The sequence below is a fragment of the Spea bombifrons genome, chromosome 2 (assembly GCF_027358695.1).
Source record: "Spea bombifrons isolate aSpeBom1 chromosome 2, aSpeBom1.2.pri, whole genome shotgun sequence".
NCBI lineage: Eukaryota > Metazoa > Chordata > Amphibia > Anura > Pelobatidae > Spea > Spea bombifrons.
In genome coordinates this window covers 89,376,511-89,382,551 of record NC_071088.1, presented here as the reverse complement: position 1 = coordinate 89,382,551, position 6,041 = coordinate 89,376,511, and the positions used below count along the sequence as shown (strand labels likewise).

General features: G+C 38.7%; 6 non-coding genes across 6 annotated transcripts; all 6 read right to left on the bottom strand.

The window, feature by feature from the left end:
* Window positions 1-303: 303 nt before the first annotated feature.
* On the bottom strand, window positions 304-375 carry TRNAC-GCA (transfer RNA cysteine (anticodon GCA)). Its single transcript has one exon. It is a non-coding gene; the product is annotated as a tRNA-Cys (tRNA).
* A 1,257-nt stretch (window positions 376-1,632) lies between these two features.
* TRNAC-GCA (transfer RNA cysteine (anticodon GCA)) lies at window positions 1,633-1,704 on the bottom strand. The gene has a single exon. It is a non-coding gene; the product is annotated as a tRNA-Cys (tRNA).
* Window positions 1,705-1,942: 238 nt separating this feature from the next.
* TRNAC-GCA (transfer RNA cysteine (anticodon GCA)) lies at window positions 1,943-2,014 on the bottom strand. Its single transcript has one exon. It is a non-coding gene; the product is annotated as a tRNA-Cys (tRNA).
* Window positions 2,015-2,796: 782 nt separating this feature from the next.
* On the bottom strand, window positions 2,797-2,868 carry TRNAC-GCA (transfer RNA cysteine (anticodon GCA)). The gene has a single exon. It is a non-coding gene; the product is annotated as a tRNA-Cys (tRNA).
* Window positions 2,869-3,547: 679 nt separating this feature from the next.
* TRNAC-GCA (transfer RNA cysteine (anticodon GCA)) lies at window positions 3,548-3,619 on the bottom strand. Its single transcript has one exon. It is a non-coding gene; the product is annotated as a tRNA-Cys (tRNA).
* Window positions 3,620-3,904: 285 nt separating this feature from the next.
* Window positions 3,905-3,976, bottom strand: TRNAC-GCA (transfer RNA cysteine (anticodon GCA)). The gene has a single exon. It is a non-coding gene; the product is annotated as a tRNA-Cys (tRNA).
* Between the last annotated feature and the right edge of the window lie 2,065 nt (window positions 3,977-6,041).

The following is a 6,041-nucleotide window of genomic DNA, read 5'->3' as shown; positions in this document are numbered from 1 at the left end:
CCATTGAGAATTTTTGTGTGATTTTGTTGTCAGCACATTCAACTATGTAAAGACGAAAGTATGTCATACGATTAGTTCATTCATTCAGATCTAGGCTGTGTAATCTTAGTGTTCCCTTTATTATTTTGAGCAGTGTATATTAGTCACATTTGCTCTTTCCCCATAAAGGTAATTTTGTTTGTGTTATCCTAAAATGATCTGGCACTGTTTGGATGAGCCCACCCCTGCTGTGCTCATTGTTTCTATTTTGTTCCAGGCAGTCACTGTTTATTTTAATCCTGATTATCGCTACAAAAGTTTGTCAGGGGGCACCCGGATTTGAACCAGGGACCTCTCGATCTGCAGTCGAATGCTCTACCACTGAGCTATACCCCCTACACAGGTATACCTTTGCGTATCTCGTCTATTTCATCGTCACACCCTAGTTTGTTTTCTCTCACCGTCTTGTGTACATTTTAGTAATACACATCTGTCATTTCTCAGGTAATATTTGTTCTTGATATGCCTAAATAGCATTGCAGAAGGAAAAACGTATTTAACCCATTTTCAGGGGGTACCTACTTTACTCCGAGTCTCTGGACGAAACCTGGAGAGTTCTCAAGTGTGCCTATGTCCCTCTTTCACCAAGACTTTTCAAATTGGGCTTGCTTTCATTGGAGAATATGATTAACATATAATGTACAAGTTTATTCAATGAAAATACAAAGACCTTTATGGAATTCTGTGAATTATGGGATGCACTTTTCATAGGTGTATTTAGTGTATACAACTGTAAAATGTAGCATTCTGGAAAGTTGGGAGATCTGTTTGATATGGTCATTTACTTCTATGGCAGTCTAGATCATGACAGTACTTTATCATACCATACATTACTTAAAGAGGTACTTTCTTTTACTAGAAAATTGTATACAAAGAATCTACAGAATTAGGAGCAAGAAGAAGATGCTTTTTGGCTTTGCAGCGTTATTTCCTTTTATGACATCAGACTGTATTTAAATCAGTTACACATCACCCTGACAACGTTCACACATAGATCTGCAAGGCTTCATATTGCTACTAGCAAATCTTTCTAAAATAGAATCCTGCAAGGGAGCAAAGACAGTCGCGTCCTATGACTGCAGCACAGAAAATGATATTGATAAAATGCTTGTGGATCAGGGCTCTCCTTTGAGATTTCTGTGCATATCGTGGTAAATAAGAGAATGAATGACAGAATACTACCTAAAAAAAGTTGATAAATACCATGTTAAAATAAATAGTTGCTTATCTTAAGCTATATGACTGTGTTTTGTACTACATGTCACAAGCAAAACAAATAAATGTTGTCCAAAATTGGACAAAAAATCAACAATATCATATATATATATAATAATATATCATTATATATATATCATAATATATATAATGTTGATTTTTTTGTCCAATTTTTTAAGTCGGCTAGAGGGAGATCCTCGATCTCCACAACCGTGCCACATTACTGTCCCTGATGAGCGGCACCTGGGGCGGACCGCCCCGCCCCCGCTAGGTAAGCTACTAATTGGGGGACAGAGAGAGATGTTTTTTGGCAATTCATTTTGTTCCTAAATAAAAAGAAGCCCTCAAAATGAATGTGCAAAACTGAAACAAATGGTTAGGGGGCACCCGGATTTGAACCAGGGACCTCTCGATCTGCAGTCGAATGCTCTACCACTGAGCTATACCCCCTTACCTGCTCATAGGTACACAAGTTTATTTTCTCTCTTAGACTTATGTACATTGTAGTAAAGCACATCTGTCATTTCAAAGGAAATATATATTGGTAACATTTGTTCTCTCTGCATTGAAGTAATTTTTTTGTATAATCCTGAAATGATCTGGCCCTGTGTGGGGACTTTTGAGTCCACACCCTTTGTTTTCCTTGGGAATCACTAATTAATTATGATTATCAACACAAAAAACTTCTAGGGGGCACCCGGATTTGAACCAGGGACCTCTCGATCTGCAGTCGAATGCTCTACCACTGAGCTATACCCCCTACCTGTAACTACAAACCTGTAATTTCAAAAGGTAATATCTAGAAGTACACAAAACAACGTAAGAATTCAGCATTTGCAGAGCTATCTAAGGCATAAATATTGGTCATTCTGTCACAAAGTATGGCCTTTCATTGCTTAGCCCTCCGCTACCTTAAAGTACCCCCAGGTATGGCAAGCCCTATGTAATTTTTGATGGCTATATTACTAGGCGAATCAGTAGGACTGCACTGCATTTTTAATCCAATAAGACCCTCAAGCAATTTAAAAGACTTACTTGGACACTATTAATAAGGTATCTGTGTGGCAGCAGGGGTAGCTCAACCCTAAGGTTTGTTCAGAGCCTGCAAATATGCATAAGACAAAAAAATGCATACAAATCTAGAGGAGTGCAGAACATAAAAAGCATACAATTTCAGATTACTGGGTTGCTGCTAGGATAATAATGACCAATAAGTAAAAAAGTAAAAAACCAAGAATTCTTGATGTGATGATTATTAAACAATCAAGGACATGGTGCAAAAGAGTACCTACAGCAAAAGATGCCCCCCTACCTGTGAATAGGTATGTGAGTTCAACTGGTTTGTTTTCCCTCTTAGACTTTTGTACATTGTGGTAAATGAAATATATATTGGTAACATTTGTTCTTTCTCCATAAAAGTAATTTTGTTTGTATTTTTCTAACATCTGTTGATCCGGCCACCCCGATGTGCACATAGTTTCTAATATTTTTCCTTGAAATCAGTGTTTTTTTAAGTTATGATCATCAATATAAAATACAGCTAGGGGGCACCCGGATTTGAACCAGGGACCTCTCGATCTGCAGTCGAATGCTCTACCACTGAGCTATACCCCCTTATCTGTGCGTAGAGATGTGAGTTCAACTGGTTTGTATTGTCTCTTAGACTTTTGTACATTATGGTAAAGCACATCTGTAATTTCAAAGGAAATATATATATTTCTCCATACTGTGCCAAAAAATAAAATGAAAAATTAGAAATGATTTTGGACCTCTTGCACTCTATAGTCTACTTTATGGCCATATATTAATAGGCCACCACTATGTCAAAGTACCCCAAGTTTGGCAAGTCCTAGCTTATTTTTCATGGCTATATTGGTTACCAAGGAGCTAAATCAGTGAGAATGCTTTGCATTTAAACCCCAAAAGAGACTCTCAAGCAATTTAAAATGTCCTCTGGACACCATTAATGAGGCAACTGTGTGGCAGGAGAGGCTGCTCAAACCTAAGGTTTGGTCAAAACCTGCAAATATGCACAGCGCAAAAATATAAATATATCTTTTGTGTTTAGATGCAAAGCACTGATTCAGCCCCTTGGTAAGCAATATAGCTATGAACAATTAAATTAAGCTAAACTTAAGTCACTTTGATGTACTGGTGGACTAGGTGATTATCTTAAGGTTATCCAGGCCTGCTTTGGGAGTTTTGGACCAGCCTCCTCTATTGTGCATATAACGTCTAATCTTTTTCCAGGGAATAATTGCTGTTTAAGAAATGTCCATTGCAAAATGCTGTCAGGGGGCACCCGGATTTGAACCAGGGACCTCTCGATCTGCAGTCGAATGCTCTACCACTGAGCTATACCCCCTACCTGATAGGGTCCTTTTTTTTTCTCCAGATCGATTGACTGATGTGTATTCTCTTTTATGTTGCGTACTTTGTAATAATGCACATTTGTCATTTTAAAGGTAATATATATTACTGACATATATATATATTTCTTTCCCCATAAGGGTAATTTTGTTTGTGTTATCCTAAAATGATCTGGCACTGTTTGGATGAGCCCAACCCTGCTGTGCTTTATATGTGTTTCTATTTTTTTCTTGGCAATCACTGTTTATTTTAATCCTTATTATCAATACAAAAGATTGTCAGGGGGCACCTGGATTTGAACCAGGGACCTCTCAATCTGCAGTCAAATGCTCTACCACTGAGCTATACCCCCTACACGTATGCGCCCTAGTGTGCACCCTAGTGTGCACCTGAGTGTATTTCGTTTATTTCATTGTCACACCCTAGTTTGCTTTCTCTCACAGGCTTGTGTACATTTTAGTAATACACATCTGTCATTTCACAGGTAATATTTGTTCTTGATATCCTTAAACAGCATTGCAGAAGGAAAAACTTATTTCAGTATTGTCAATACTAATTTAGGGCATAAAGTAGTCTAAAAGTGCTTTTAGATTCATTATGAGTGAAAAAGTGAGATCACATGTGATTGGGGGAAAACGTTAATTTTAAGAGAACATTCAGCTATGATATGCATTAAAGTTGATCTATCATTTCCCTAAATCTTGCATTTTACAGTTTAACATAGTAAGTAAATATATACCATATTCTCAAGATCATAGACGGCACTTTTCCCCCTAAGTTAAATCTTTAAATTAGGGGTGCAACCTATAATCGGGGTTCAGATGTTTGTCAATGTCTGCTTATCTTATCTGCAGATCACTTTCATGCCCATATACTTTCATACAGCCCTCTTCTATCTTCTTGTTCCTGTCTTCAATATTGCAGACACACTTGCATAGAGAGGCACATTTCTACACCTGCTTGATTATCTCAGCCCATTAGTGCATTCGCCGACGCCATTATCTACCCTCCCTCCTTATTATCTACCCCCCCTTGTACTTACCTATAAACAGTCCTGCAGTGAGTGTCCCTGCTCTGCCACGGTGCCGGTTTGTAATGCTGAGCGCCGGAAATTGACCTCACTTCCGGCGCTCAGCATTACAAGCCGGCACCGAGACCAAGCTAGATGGCTCGCAGAGGAGAGAGAGAGGGGCGCCGAGCGGGTACTGACAACTTGGTAAGCGAAAACCACTCGGCGCCCTCTCTCTCTCTCTCCTCCGCAAAAAAAAGAAAAAAAAAAGCGCTTGGGGCGGCAAAGTGCCGCCTTTTCCAAAGTGCCGCCTGGGGCAATTGCCCCACTCTGCTCCATTGTAGGGCCGGCCCTGGTCCTGCTCAAACAAGCTTACAACATACCCTTTATTAATAAATAAATGTTACAATGTGATGATGACAGGTCTATTTTAACTAGTCACTTTATTTTGTATGTTCTTCTATAATTGGACAGGGGAAGGGGTTTTAAAAATGTAACCGCATACAAACAACATATAGGAAGCGCTGGTTATTAATAAAAAGTTCCATAGCTGACAGTTTGGTTTAAGGTTTCTTTTTTCACCCTGAAGTAGGGTGCAAGAAAGAACATTTTACTTTTTCTGCAAAAAGCACAAAACAATAAAAAGGAACGTTATCTGTCCTTCAGAAAAGGGGAGTAAGCTATAAAATGCCTGAATAAAAGAATACTTCCAGTGCAAAATTATAATGTATGCTTGTGCAGGTGGTGAAATAATGGCTTTCAGTTTGTAGGCTTCATCATAGTTATCATTACCAAGGATAAGGCATTTATTTAAATAATGCTGCATCTATTACTCACTACAACGCTCTCACCTTTTCATAGATGAGCTCCAGAACTCCAGGAATGATGTTCCTATAATGCATTTAGTTTCAAAATCTCAAATAGCATGGTCTTCTTGTGGTGATCTGATCCCGCACAATTAGATGCCACAAGAATGATAAAGATATGTTTAAATAAGAGATTTTGCACTGCTGTGTGAACAATTGATATGATATGTTCTTCAATAAAGAGACTGGGCAGGCATGTTTTATGTTAAATGATACAAGATTACGAAATAGGGTGAAGGGATGGTTTAACAAGCAATATACACAGTACTATATACACAGCTAGTGGAATTACTAGCACATGTATTTAGAAAAAGTTAAGCTTGCCTTAACTCTGGACTGGTGGACTACAAACATGTCTACCAGGTGGGCTCCATAGGTAGTCACAGCTTTCACCGTGACACTGTACGCTGGGACTTAATTCGTTACAATTATTTAGGTAGGTAAGTAGGTAGAATAGCTGAGGGTGCAAGCAGCCATAGAAGCACCAGAAGCTGGCTTTTCATAACTACAGGACTCAAGGAAGAATCTTGCCACTGTTCCCA